Source organism: Petromyzon marinus, chromosome 3, assembly GCF_048934315.1.
Source record: "Petromyzon marinus isolate PM22_M1 ecotype Great Lakes invasive population chromosome 3, UKy_Petmar_22M1.pri1.0, whole genome shotgun sequence".
Classification (NCBI taxonomy): domain Eukaryota; kingdom Metazoa; phylum Chordata; class Hyperoartia; order Petromyzontiformes; family Petromyzontidae; genus Petromyzon; species Petromyzon marinus.
In genome coordinates this window covers 2,250,775-2,265,634 of record NC_133669.1, presented here as the reverse complement: position 1 = coordinate 2,265,634, position 14,860 = coordinate 2,250,775, and the positions used below count along the sequence as shown (strand labels likewise).

Here is a 14,860-nt window from a genome sequence, read left to right as displayed (position 1 = left end):
TTGGTGAGGCAGTGTCTAATCAGCGCAGGTGTATCGGGGTCTAGTCCATGTTGTACCAATACAGTACACAAAATCCGTGACCTGATCCCATCCGTGAAGGATGTCGTTCCTGACTTACAGTACCCTGGGGTTTACAAATTGAGCTGCACCTGTGGTGACTGCTACATCGGGGAGACAAACGACATGTCTCTGACCGAATTCGCGAGCACAAATCAGATTTGAAACACGGCAGAACGAATTATTCTGCCGTAGCTGATCACTGCTACAACGCTGTGGGTTATCACGATATAGTTTTCTCTGATACCAAGGTTCTCTGCAAACCCACGGGTTTTTATCAGAGATTTGTCCACGAGGCAATTCAGATTTACAAACACAGACACAATTTCAACCGAGGATGGTTTCAAATTAAGAAATCATTGGAAAGATGTTCTAAATCAAACCAAACATTAAACTAATTTTCAATGGTACAGTATATTTATTCAAGTAGTGGTATCCCAAACTTTCACAGCAGCTTATTTCCCTTCACACCAACATTATGTAAACTCCCCCCCCCCCCCCCCCACCGTGCCGGTCCAGTACATCATTTTATACTAATTCCTTTGTCAAGGCATTTTTTGTTTTCTTCCCACACAGCTTAAAGGACACGACCTGGGCTTGGCTGTCTTCACGCCAACGCTGTCCTCTGGACAGTCTGGTCCCTTCACCTGATGAAGGCCACTTGTGTTGTGGCCGAAACGTCGTGATAATTTTTTTGTTATTTTATTTTTTACCTACGTGACTTTACTTTGCAGTCACGAAAGCTTCAAATCTAGAATAGAGCCAACCAGCCAATCTCATTTGTCCTGTAACCTTGTATGCATGTATGTTGAACTTCTTTCACACTCTACGAAGCCAACCACATGTTTCTATGGTCATTTTGGTTCCCATGAGACCACCGCGCAAGCTTACAGTGCTCAACATGCGAACAATGTAAGCTTGCACGCACATACTTTCCACACGGCATAAAGATGGATTTAGCTAAGCGTTTGAGTGGCTATTGCCAATTTGAACCATTTTCTTAACATGAAAATAGCCGCTAATCTCCTAATCTTCCTACGTGGAGGAGCATGGGACTCCTTGGTTGGGAAAAAAATACAACCTGCAGATTTTGGCCTCATCTTGAGCATAATGTGTGACGTCCCCAACATGGCCAACTACTAAACTTTAATACAGAAGCGCACGATTTTGTTCTGAGAGTTTTTTTTTTCTGACAGCTGGATCCAATTATGTTTTTAAAGAATTTGCCGTGTCTTTATACTTAAACACCCGCTTTTTTAAGGTTATCGGGAACTACATTTTCGATGGTTAAAATGGTACTTTTATCGTCGGGTACAAATACGGTGTAATGTCGCCAAAATGCGAAAGCCTCAAATTAAACAGAGTAACACAACTTGGGTCAACTCGGGGTTTAGTGATCGCTGAGTATATTATACCTACAATATTTTTTTTACATTCCACGCTGTTTTCAAGGTCACTTAGAAGGTAATTAATGTAATTTCCTAAAGTTTGAATATTCATCTCTTTGCCTATGGCTGAGCTTTAACATTTTGTACTTCGGGGTTTTCGGGGATATATCAGAATGCTACTTTATTAATTTTTATCTCATTTTCATGGTTATGTTTTTTGTACGGATAACGAGGTTCTCAGTGGTTATTGTGATAGCCGAGGCCAATACAATAAAAATGTAAAACTACAGCCGCTCCATCAATGCAAATACAACGTGACTATGTCGTACAATAACACATTAATGGAAGAATATTTATTTTTATACATTCTCATATAAACAAATGTATCTGTACAATGAAAGACTCCACACCTAACTCCGCTACTGGAATCTTGCAGTGAAAACAACAGCTGGATGCTACTCAGAACCAGGACATTGACAAATGTAGACATACGCATGTTGGTTTTCTAAAAGTAATTTTAGTTTACAGGCCTATTTATATATCTGGGCAAAGTACTTATCAATGCTGCATGCTGGTACGATGTCAATCAATTGTGTGAAGTGCGATAGGGATGGGGGGGGGTGGGTTGAGGACGAGGCGGGGACTGCTCAAGACATTCGGGTTAACCGTGAAATTCCATTCGTGATCTCTTTACTATTCATAAGTACGCACCTGCTGTTATGCCAAGGACAGAGTGTGCGATGACGTCACACGCACTCGTGACGTTGTGCGCTTTGTCGCGAATGTTTACCACGTGGTTGTCACGTACAGAGAAAGACATTCGGTGGCTTCGAAGCAGATTTCAAGACTGGCGTGTCGCGCTGATCGCCTTGCCCTACTGTGGCTGCTGAATCCAAAGGATTGCCTTCTCCGAGACCTTACGAGGCCTTATCACTACAAACGATTGATCCCATTGGTCATTAAAACACAACCGTGCAGTTTCTCTCGAGTGATTGCAGTGGCGATTGGTTCCAAAGACAGATCACTGTTATAATTCAGTAGGTTCACATGACATTGACTTCTCCAAGACAGAGGTTCTTTGCAAGCCATCTGGCTACCGTGAGAGATTCGTTCATGAGGCTATCCACATATACAAACACAGAGACAATTTCAACCGAGAAGATGGATTCTGGCCTAGCAATCATTGTAAGGATTTGATAAACCATTTCGGGTCTTAATTGATTGATCACGCTTAAGGTGGCTTTCAGACCGCATCCATTATTTTTGTCTCCCCCCTCCTCTTTGCCGAACATAGATGGACTCGTCCATCTGAACAAACTGTCAAATCTCTCTCCGTGATGCTAACGTTAAAAAAACCGCCACTTTTCTCAAATTTTCTTGTTGTGGTTTTCACACCTGATGATGATTGCTTGTGTTGCAGTCGAAACGTCGTAAGAATTTTATTGTTTTATATTTTTATTATTTTATTGTTTCCCTTCTACGTGACTTTAGCGAAAGAACCAAGAATATGAATCCCTGCAGTCACGAAAGCTTTAAATCAAAATTGAAAGGAAATATAATTTTCCTTGATAGAATTCGGCATAAACAAAGCCTTGTTAAGACTCAATTTGTATTAATATCAAATGCAAGCATATCCACAGACACGTGCAATCATTTCAACATTCACCGACAATAACTTTTGTTTTGGAGCTGCACGCGTTCATTGGTTCAAAGTGAAGACTTTTGAAATCGGAATCAAGATTTTAGGTCAAACGCCAGGTGATGTCATACACTTATTGACTCATCAAGTAATTTCATACATTTCAACGATGAATGCGAAATGTATGCAAGGAGTGTTGTTGAAACCAAAATCGATTCTAACTTTTCTCCACTGCAGTTTGACTCTTTATTGCAAGAGCTCACATTCTCCGTTCTTCCGCTCCTCGGGTAAACCTTTAAATCTTGCCTCGTCGTCGTCGGGATTAAATAAAAATAAATAGCGATTAAATATGGCCAATACAAAAGGTAATTTAAAGGGGGGTGATCCAAAAAAGGTAATTTGAGAGACCTTTGCATGTTTATCCGTGAAATTTTACACGTGTGTTTTTTTTTGGTGGTGAATGAGAATATATTTTTTGCTTTTTGAAAATAGATCTCCTTGTTTGGCATCAACCGTAATACGGGGGGGCTTTATATGACTCTGTAAAAAACCAAGCCTGTGTAGTGCCTCATGTTCAGGACCGAGTTGCATTGTGGAGAATTAGCCGTTCTTAAATTTCCAGCATTTTAAACACGTTCCTGATGAAAGAGAATCACAAACTTTTACGGTCGGGTGTTTTCAAAGCTTCTGAGTCAAAATGTTTAGGTAAATAAATGGCTGTCATAACTTTTTTTTTATGAATTTATACTACACGCACCGTGCAATAAAATAAAAAAGCATGAGACTCACACACAATGCGCTTTGGGAAGTATATCACCTCATCTCCATAATGAGCTTTGTGGAGGAAGATTTCAACAGATTAGAGAGTGTTCCATCCCCCCACCAACCCCCCCCCACCATCCCCCCACCCACCGACCAACCCCTACCCCCCCGGGTGGTTTTCTGGCTTAAGCTCCGTTTTTGAGCGTTTCTTTGCTCAAGCTTTCCCCACGAACTACTGTTGACGTCTTCACGAGTTGCCCGCAGTAGTGTGTGTGGCAAAAGCTTTGAGAGTAGAAATTCTCAGCGGACGGGCAGGCCCGGAAAACCACAATTGGGGAGAAAACGCGGCTGCGGAACCGTCGGCCGTCGGCGTTGCCGCGTTTGCCCTAGTGGATTTTTCTCCGGGTCCTCCCGGTTTTTCCCTCCACATTTAGAATCGGCGCGTTTAGAGTATTTGGCTGCTATAAATCTCCACGTGATAAGCCACTTCGTTGAGCTATCATTTGTGATGGCCAGGTTGCTTCTGAAAAAAAGAGCTATTATAGCTCAGTGGGCCTTACCTGGTAAAATTTAACAAAAAATGTTTATAGCAGAAGAGTATGGTGGTGCCGCTCCATGTGTGGGTCTTGCTTACCCCTAGCACGGAGTCCCCTTGCTCGCTGCAGTGACGTCCATGCCGGGTCATGAGCGGGATCTGCGTACGATGCAGCTCAGCACATCCCCATGCTGCGGACAATAAGAACAAAACAAAGGCGCACATCACGCGTGACGGAGCAACACCAAACAGTTATGACGTTCACAACGCCAAACAGTTATGACGTTCACAACGCCACTGAACAAATACGATCTCCGTGCTTCCCGATTTTTTTAACGCCCACCTGTTCGCATGATGTTTGTCAATTCTGTGGTTGAAAACATAACATGAAGAATATATATAAAATAAACCAGATTTACAGACAAAAGTCACGTGGGGTGTATTTTCCTGTGAGGTTATTTTATGACACCGTGTGATGCAATGCATGGCAGACGTGTTGGACTTCCTCTGGCACGTGATATCTGGATGAGGAAATGCTTTCATTTCGTGTAAGGGCTTTCTGGCATGAACAGCAAGTAACCAGTACAGGTGCAAGCAACAGTGCAGTAGAAAGCAGCTGAACGATCAGAAACAACGCTTCAGAACCACGTGCGTCACATACGTACAAACCGCCTTTTACTGACTTAGCAAAACCTCCAAAATCCACACAACATTATCCAAGGCAGAATTTCTTCATCATCAAACAACGATTGCACAATATTTATCCTGTTAAAGGAAGAATGCTTATTCTGCTTTGTGAAGAACTTTAATCTTTTGCCTCTGTCCTTGGACAGTTTCACCCTCGAGAAAAAAAGAGACGTGGTTTAAATGTTTTCATTCCCGCCTTGGGGAACTACTTTCTTGGGTTTCGATTTAAAGCTTTCGTGACTGCAAGGATTCATCTTCTTTGGTTCTTTCGGTAAAGTCACGTAGAATGAGAATAAAATAATACATTGATAAAATAAAATAACACAATAATATTCTCACGACGTTTCGGCCACAACACAAGCGGCCTTCATCAGGTGAAGGGGACGAGACTGTCTGGAGGACAGCGCTGGAGTGAGAAAGCCACGCTGAGATCACGACCTTTAAGCTTGCCGCGACTCTAAGCTTAAAGGTCGTGATCTCAGCGTGGCTTTCTCACTCCAACGCTGTCCTCCAGACAGTCTCGTCCCCTTCACCTGATGAAGGCCGCTTGTGTTGTGGCCGAAACGTCGTGAGAATATTATTGTGTTATTTTATTTTATCAATTTATCATTTTATTCTCATTCTACGTGACTTTACCGAAAGAACCAAAGAAGATACTTTCTTGGGTCATCTTCCGGCTCAGTTGATGCCAACTACTTTCCTTCCTCATAGAGGAACGTGAATCCAAAGGGGAGCGGTAAGCTCTGCCTTTATCCTTACCCTATATTTCGTTTCCTTCATCATCCGCTTCTTGTGAGCACAAGCTCCCTTATTGACACATGTTTCCAAACTCTTATTAAGTTCATGAATGTTCATGTCACGGAGCTCTCCTGCTCACAGGTGTGTCCTCTTGGGGAGTTTGATAGGAAGCCCTCTGGATGTGTTCCTCGAGAGACACTTATCATCCTGGGCCCTGCTCTGTGTGTGTATCTGAGCCCCCGGCAAGGCCCCAGCCCTCGGCAAGGCCTTCGCCTGCATGCGTGTTGAACTTCTTTCGCACCGTACGTAGCCAACCGCGCTAATGGGAGGTGCAAAGTGTGCTCCCTTGGAGGCATGCAGTTGATCAAGGGCCCTGACGTCCGAGGCAGCTCACGTGGGCTCGCTGGCTCTGCTCGGGCAGTTTCCTGCTGACGTTTTGATTCTCTTCCGGGCGCTCGGGCCCACCGACCTTTTGCACCGTGTCCCAATGCGTTGCGAGCCTCTGGCTACCGGGGGCTCTCTGTGGCCTCTGCAACGGCGTGCCGCGTTTGTTGTGTTCTGAGAACTGACATTTGGCGCCGCTGCAGCAGCCTCAAAACCAGTGCCTTGTACCGCTGCGTCGTAGGGGCCGGTATTTCACGCCGACCCAGTTTCGTTAGTATTCCGTGCTGCTGCGCCCTCAGTGTCATTGACTTTTCTATCGGTTGGCTCTCACCGGAAATTAGCTTAATGACGGAGAGTCTGCCGCACGGTAGAGTATAACGTTCGAAACTGAAGCTACGTATCGGTGGTCGGGCAGAGCCATGGTAGGAGGCTAATTTAATATTCTAATCTCTCCTGTAAAGAACCATGCTGTGAACAATGGCAACCCAACCAACACTCCCTTGTGGCCTTGCCGTGTACACAGCCTGGTACGAGTGCCACGGTGTTGTCACCGTCACTGTGGTGGCGTGTTGATTCGAGTCCTGCTCCTATATCCTGCATTCTCCCCAGGATGCACTGGGGATAGAGGCAGCATCACCCTCTCCCCAATGTCAAAACATTGTCCAAATACAACCTAATCCATCAACACCTGAACATTTTGTAAAAATGTAATCCTCTACAATGAGTCTTTTTGCCTAAGCCACTTTGTGTTCATCATAATTTGACGGCCTGCGTTATTGATAGTCTTAGTCTTAATACGTGTCACTAATATTCACCTTCTCTCAGAGGTCACTTCACCTAATTAGCATTATTTTATAAATATGCGTGCAAAACCATCTGTAAATTTAACATCATATTTTGGGTCTTAATGTGTTCCTTATTCAAACAAATCTTACCTCCACCATCCAACTTCTCATAGCCTTGACAATGTTGTCATTAATTTTGTGGTGCCTTGGCACACATCCCCCTTTAACAATATTATTTCCAAATATCTCACGATTAATTCTTCTACAAATGTTCGCATTCACTGTTCACTGCAGTATTAGCCGTGTTGTGACTGCAGTAAAGCAGTGGTTAGTGCCACCGCCCTTTAAACCCACCATGGCTAACATCAGTGAGAAGCAAGATCCGAGCCGGTCCCTTACCCCCCTGCATCACCAAACTGGACCGACCAGCATGGTGAAACATGGTCTAACAACTATGACAGTGCATGTGAAAACCATCCAGCTGTGGATTTAAATATGACTGGCATGTATTGGTATTATAATTCTCGCCTTATCTAGTCAGTTCCTACTCTCAATATAACACCTCTTTATATCATCATCAACATCTCCAGCTCCTGTTTCTTACTTCACACGTAACCGTATGATGCGTGACAAATACTTAATTTGTTATAATTCTAATCTGTATTTGTAAGACGATGAATCCATTCAATACGTCCACGTTTTAGGGTAGGCCGAGTGAAACATACCCGCTTAACAATAAAAGTGTGCTCAGTTTTGCACCACAAGATAACAGTTTGAGCACTGCAATGAATCTCTGGTATTGCGGATAAACAGGTGATGTTAGGAGCATCCTAAATTAGTTTTTATCTAAAGGGGATTTGTGAATGAGGTGAAAGTTCATGTTTACTTCATCCGACCTGAGATTTGACAATGGTGCTGAAGTTCCAGCCACTACGGGAAGTTTTATTACGTGGAAAAAGACCAGTGGTGAAGATGCAATGATGTTGATCATGATGATGATTTTGACAGTGATGATGATGAAGATGACGATATTGATTATTATGTTGCGACTGCTAACCTGCTGCTGATGTTACTGATGATACTGTAACTTATTTATTTATCCAGTAAAGCCCCACTGAGCATAAACACTATTTTTAATGAGTTTTTGCACATGGATAGAAACCGGAGTATCCAGGGAAAGCTTATTCTTAAGAGGCAATTACAAACAAACGTTCGCACATGAGTTCACATACCCAATTGTTGTTACTGCCCATGCCCTGAGCAGCTCAGCCTTATTCACAAATAGTCGTGATCCCAAAACCCTTGCCTCAAAAACACTTGGCCATCCCAACTTGGCCATCCCATCTTCCGCTGCCTGTTGGGACGGCCACATTTCTTTACTTTTTTTTATCAGTTGGTGGCCTTAAGTAACAAGGCAGCCACAAATTTTGCTACAGAGATGGTGGTCTGGACAAGGCTGAGAGTGACGTGCATGCAATGTGGTGATCACGTGAAATGCAAAGCTTGATGGGAGTTATGCCTCCCAGCTGTTTGTGAGCAGTCACCTTTGTTATTAAAAAAAAACAACTGATCACCATCCTGCGTGCATTCTGTTGTTGACGGGTTTTCTCATCATTTACACAAAGTGTTGAATCTGTATTATTACTGTCTTCCTTAGGCAAATTAGATTGAGGGTCCCGTAGCGTAAATCCAAGTCATCGTCACATATGAAGTTCCCACAGACATATATCAAACATTAATGGCTGTACTTCACAGTTTTAATGAGGTTATCCCAACGGGCAACTATTTTAAGTTTGTGGTTTGGACAAGTCTGAGAGTATTATAAATAAAGTGTGGTGGTCACGTAACATGCATGTGAGGCATGACGGGAGTTATGCCTTGTAGCTGTTTGTAATAACACAAGCGTTGTTGAATCAAACAGTTGGATCATATGCATGCACAACTGCACCCAACTACAGCAGCGACTGTGTGCTCATGATAATTCATGCTGTTGCTGACAATATTTCAGCTGCTGTTGCTGACAATATTTCAGCTGCTGTTGCCCGATGAAGCTGCTAATCTTGCTGCTGATGACGGATGCTGATGAATATGATGCTGTTGCTGCCCTGTCTACTGCTGATATTAATGATGATGTCGCAACCGCTGCTGCTGATTGACGATCATGCTGTCGATGCGAACGACGACGATGGAAACATAAATTGACAGTGTCACTCGATGCTGCGGATGATTATAACAAGATTATGATAATGACCTTGAAGATGGTAATGATGGTGATAATGATGGCATGGCTGCTGCTGCTGATGCTGGAGCTACATTGCTAGATGTAGGAAAGCTATGACTCACCCACTTGACAATTTTATGAAAATAATCAATTGTTTTTTTTATATCTCATTTTTTACGTCTCATTTAATGTCTGTTCACCCTGTTGGCCTACATATATATATACCATTAGCATGTCATTACACAAAATGTGCATAAATTACAAATAATTGACTTCCGCACGTATGACTTGGTGAAAGTGTATTGTGAGCATAACAATGGATTTCAATCAAATGATGCATCATTACATGCTAGGCATGCATATGAAAATCACTCTCTTACTAATTATGAATACTATATGCAAATGCTATGCTATTGTTACATCTGGGCTAATAGAAGCAGACAAGAGTGTAGAAACGAGACTCGAAAACATGCGAATATGACAAATTGGAATTATGAATCAAATCGCCACCCCAAATCGTGATATTTAATTGAGTTGCTGGAGAGATGCATTGTTATACATCTAATGCCTAAGAGCGAGCACGAAGCCTATTTACATTTATCTGTCACCATTGCTCAACAGTCACGGCATCCTTACTTGAAACCCAACGGCTTCCAGTTTCAGACCCTTGTGGGCCACATACCTTGACATTAAAATTAACTACAATCATTCCATGACAAATGTTTTATTGTTCTGATCCTCCAACCCTCATCTCTCAAGTGAGAGTGAACCTTACCTGTTCATATATAGCAATGCACGTAGAATGATTTAGACATGTAGGATTTCACGACCAATATTATCCATGAGAGGGTTTTTTTGGGTTAGATCGCCTTTGTCGTTAAACCCGCCACCACCCGACAGCCAATTCGTTTTGTCACGTTTTGCCATGTAAACAAAACGTGCCAATTAGTTCCTAGTTCAGCACAGTGGTGTGTTTGAGAGTAAACCCACAACATTTACAATTGTAATTGAAATAGTAACTAATTGGCACGTTTTGTTTATGTGACAAACCTTAATAATTGGCTGGGTGGTGGCGGATTTAAAGACATTCCTATTTCCGCGATCTAACCCAAAAAAAAACCTCGACTGTGGAGAATGCTTTTAATCTTAATTTCCATCGTATACAAGTTTTTTTTTTTACGCAAATAATAGTCAAGGGAAGTCCCATCAGACGAGTTACACTGATGCCACCACCGTGCCGTGCCACTACTTCCTGCTGCTACATCCCCAAGTTACGCAAACCTTGCAAGTGTGAAGCAGCGTGCGCTGCCACTGCCAAGATATGCAATGCCCTGGGCCAAAGTTCTCGCTCCGGAGCATGGATGAGAGTGGGGGGGGTGTTACCCTATGCTGCATGTAGATGGGAGGGGGACACTCACATCCTCAACATTAAACCCCACCACGTGTGCGGCGACGACGGCTGGAGGATTCTGGCAGAAGGAAGGAGGCGATGGCGAAGTGTGGAGACATCGACGCGAAGAGGAGGAAGGGGGGGGGGGGCGGCACGATTCCTCGTTATCCACGGATCCCAAGGAGCCGCAGATATTTGTTTAATGAAAAACGAAGAAGGGGAAAAAACTCTTAACTCGACCACATTAACAGCCGTGAATGAAGCCCCCCCCCTCCCCCATGCTGAGGCTACTTAGTTTCACGCGTGCAAGACATTAGGTAACAAGCCCTAATGATTAATAATAGTTATTTATAATAAAAAAACACACACAAATATCGGAAATAATAATATGCACTATTTCCAAAAAGGTTATCCGTCACTGTTGTAGTTGTTGGTGTTAATAACAACACCAATGTCGGGGTTTTTCCATTCAGTGTTAATAATATTGAACCACATGGCCAGCAGTGTGGAAGAGAGAAGCAAGGTTTTTGCCGAGGTACAAAGTCTTTTGTTTTTCACCCACTTGCTTACAACACAAGCCAAAGATCCCCCGTGTAGCCTTAACAAAACTTCGGGGCAAGTGCTGTTCACGAGTAGCAGTGCCTAACGAAGGCCCGCACGCCACACGATGGGGATTGGCTGGCCAGCACCACGCCCGGCCGCCTTTGTCTCCATCGTGGCGATGTTTACTACACACACCAGCCGCTCATTTACAACAACCACCACGGCTCCTGGTGGTTGTATTGGGAGTGAGCACCACAAGGACAGCGAATGTCCTTCTTAAGATGACCTCTATTCAAACGACCCCAAGGCTCCCTACTCCCCCCCCACCCAAAAAAAAATGAGGGTGTTCTCTTTATTTCAGCGCATTGTGATCTTTGTTTATTGAATGCTCTCGTCCCCTCGTTCACAACGCAGCGGGAATTTTCCACGCGCAGATTTCTTTAAAATAAAACTCAATTCCACGTGCATTCGAGACCGGGATTCAATTCCCTTCACTTTGCAGAATGGTTGCCGGCTTGGTGTTCATCCGTGAATTTTCAGATGGGGGGGGGGGGCTTCGTCTGCTAACAAACAGCCAACAGCAGATGACGACAGCGTCTCTGATGCCGCCAGGATTATATAATGGGGCCATCGTGCCAGAGTGAGTAAGCTAAATATAAAACGGTCTAGTCGCCGAAGCTACTTTTTCATTCTCAGGCAGGTTGAGTGTAAAGCCTGCCGAAGCAAAGCAATAATATGAACACAAAGACAAAGATCCCCCCTCTATGGCCTTGACAGACTGTTCGGGCGAGTGCTGTTAGCGAGCACCTCTGAAGGCCGGCACACGGCAAAGTTCTTACACATCGCACTCGGTACTCGTTTGAGGCTGAGTCGACCTAGGGGAGGTCCAGGACCGGTTCAGATAATCGTGTTGGCCGTGGGCGGGAATTGAACTTTGGTCACCGGGTTCGTAGCGCAGTATGCTAACCATTGTGCTACTGCTCCGCTCTGACACGTGCACGTTCGCACACATACATGCACACGCATCTACTGTAACACTACTGCACACAGACTTTGCTCACCCACCCTCACCGCAACCTTCCCCTCACCCCCACCTGTCCCTCACCTATCCCTCACCCCCACCTGTCACTCACCCCCACCTATCCCTCACCCCCACCTGTCCCCCACCTATCTCTCACCCCCACCTGTCCCTCACCCCCACCTATCCCTCACCTATCCCTCACCTATCCCTCACCTATCCCTCACCCCCACCTATCTCTCACCTATCCCTCACCCCCACCTATCCCTCACCCCACCTGTCCCTCACCCCCACCTATCCCTCACCCCCACCTATCCCTCACCCCACCTGTCCCTCACCCTACCTATCCCTCACCCCACCTGTCCCTCACCCCCACCTGTCCCTCACCCCCACCTATCCCTCACCCCCACCTATCCCTCACCCCCACCTATCCCTCACCCCACCTGTCCCTCACCCCCACCTATCCCTCACCCCCACCTGTCCCTCACCCCCACCTGTCCCTCACCCCCACCTATCCCTCACCCCCACCTATCCCTCACCCCCACCTATCCCTCACCCCCACCTATCCCTCACCCTCGCCTATCCCTCACCCTCACCTATCCCTCACCCCCACCTATCCCTCACCCTACCTATCCCTCACCTATCCCTCACCTATCCCTCACCCCACCTGTCCCTCACCCCCACCTATCCCTCACCCCCACCTATCCCTCACCCCCACCTATCCCTCACCTATCCCTCACCCCCACCTATCCCTCACCCTACCTATCCCTCACCTATCCCTCACCTATCCCCCACCTATCCCTCAGCCCCACCTATCCCTCACCCTACCTATTCCTCACCTATCCCTCACCTATCCCTCACCTATCCCTCAGCCCCACCTATCCCTCACCCTACCTGTTCAACCCTCATCCCACCCTGACCTCACTCCCACCTCTCTCCTCACCTCACCCTCAAGCTGCTCAGGGGGGGCCAAGATTCATAAGCGAGAGAGGGGTGCACCAAATATTAGCTCAAACTCAAGATTCTTGTACAATACAGATCTAAGAGCTCATCATTCAATAAAATACTCCCAAAGTACAGTAATTAGAATTGCAATCAGTTTATTTATTTCACACAAGTGATGAAACCAAATGTAGTAGCTCGTCCAGCATGCAGTTACACTGTGGTCCAGATGTATTGTGCCCCCCCCCCCCCATTTCGGTCGCTTAAGACTAAATATTTCGAAGTAAGGTTTATTTAAAACATTAATATGCAAAGGAAAATATTTTAGGGGTCAATTCATTGTGTGTGGGGTGGGGGGTGTCCCAAAACATCTGGACCACTTGGGGGGCCGTCACAAGACATCTGGACCACCCTGTACAGTGGGTCGTGTACCTCGTGGCGTGACGCACCCAACAATAATTTCTTCTTCGAGCCCCCGCTGGCTGAGCACCCCCACTGCACCTACTCCAGGCGGTGCTGGGGGCAGAAGTAGGGGGCAATATCTGGCCAAACACTTTGTTGAATATTAAACGAATCCCCCATTATAAATATTGTACCGTCATGACGCTAACGTACAAACCGTATATTTTTTCTTTAAATGGGCTATCCAATCAGGCCCCGAGAGCAAAGGCAAACGCACACGTCGGTGAACAAAATGTTTGCGAGCGCCTATTAAACCTTAACATTGCATGCAAGCGGAGACCTTGGCGTGCACCACACGTACCCAGCCAGCCGTTGTCTCACCACTGTTGATTTTGACAGACCGCACCAGGTTTTCATTTTGAGCTAATTTAACCTGCGGAGATGCCGAGGCCAATTTGAGATATCAGTTGCCACCTCTGCAGTGCCTCCTGGCCAGGAATCAAATCCAAGTGGCCGTTATCCTCGTGCGGCGCGTGACCTTTGACACCACTCATCGCGCGAAGCGCACGCACGCACGCGCACACACGCGCACAAAGGGACTCGCGCCGAAGCGCGCGCGTTTCTTCATTGGCTGAGCAGGGTTTAACAGATGCTCGAGGCAAATATAAAGTCTCCCTATCCTGGTTTCCACCACTCCCACTCAGCAGTGGCATCGTGTCAAAGTGGGGCTCTTTCTTCCACTACGTGCTTCTGCTGCTCCGATACCACTCTGGATTGGTCCAAACTGTCAACAAAAACCAGACGTGGCGGAAACCGCGCGCAACGTAATAAGGACTGCCAGAATCGTGGGGGAAATATTAATTTGCGCTGAGATTTTGCATCAATTTGGCCATATTCCTGCTCCCCCCAAAATAACATGAATCGGGATTCACGACTCCCTTCTTCACACCGTATCGACCTACGCCTTGCGCATGAGAGTTGGGGGTCCACTTTATCTGACTTTCATGAATACTACGATTCCTTCGATACGATTCGTATATAAATGATGGTCACATACGTTATATCCTGTTTTAAATTACCTGGACAGTACTTCAAGCCATTGCAGCATTGCTGGTACAGACCCTGGTTGTGCTAACGTCTATCAATCAATACGTAATTTTCAGCCCTTTATCAATACACTGCTGGGTAAAGACCTTTCCACACGGTAACAGTCATCGGCATCGTTTGACCATACTTCACTGTGCTGGTCAGTCCAGGTTTGTTAAAGGAAGTGCCCAGGCCCGGTTCAGATTTTACTGTCCACTGGTGTTAGCCGGGAATTTTACACTCGGGTTGCCAGGTTCAGAGCGCAGTGTGCCATCTACAGCAC

The 14,860-nt window shown here is 45.5% G+C and overlaps 1 protein-coding gene and 1 long non-coding RNA gene across 22 annotated transcripts in view; one reads left to right on the top strand and one right to left on the bottom strand.

Annotated features, from left to right (window-relative positions):
- The window catches only part of LOC116951355 (myelin transcription factor 1-like), a 291,238-nt gene that overhangs the window by 260,629 nt on the left and 15,749 nt on the right, over positions 1-14,860 (bottom strand). For all 21 annotated transcript variants that reach the window (XM_032970065.2, XM_032970058.2, XM_032969992.2 and 18 more), the window contains exon 2: positions 4,481-4,572. The gene's annotated coding sequence lies outside the window, so the exon portion shown is untranslated. The remainder of the gene's footprint in view (positions 1-4,480; positions 4,573-14,860) is intronic.
- LOC142930199 (uncharacterized) overlaps positions 1-14,860 on the top strand; it is a 59,336-nt gene that overhangs the window by 33,623 nt on the left and 10,853 nt on the right. The gene's annotated exons all lie outside the window — the stretch shown is intronic.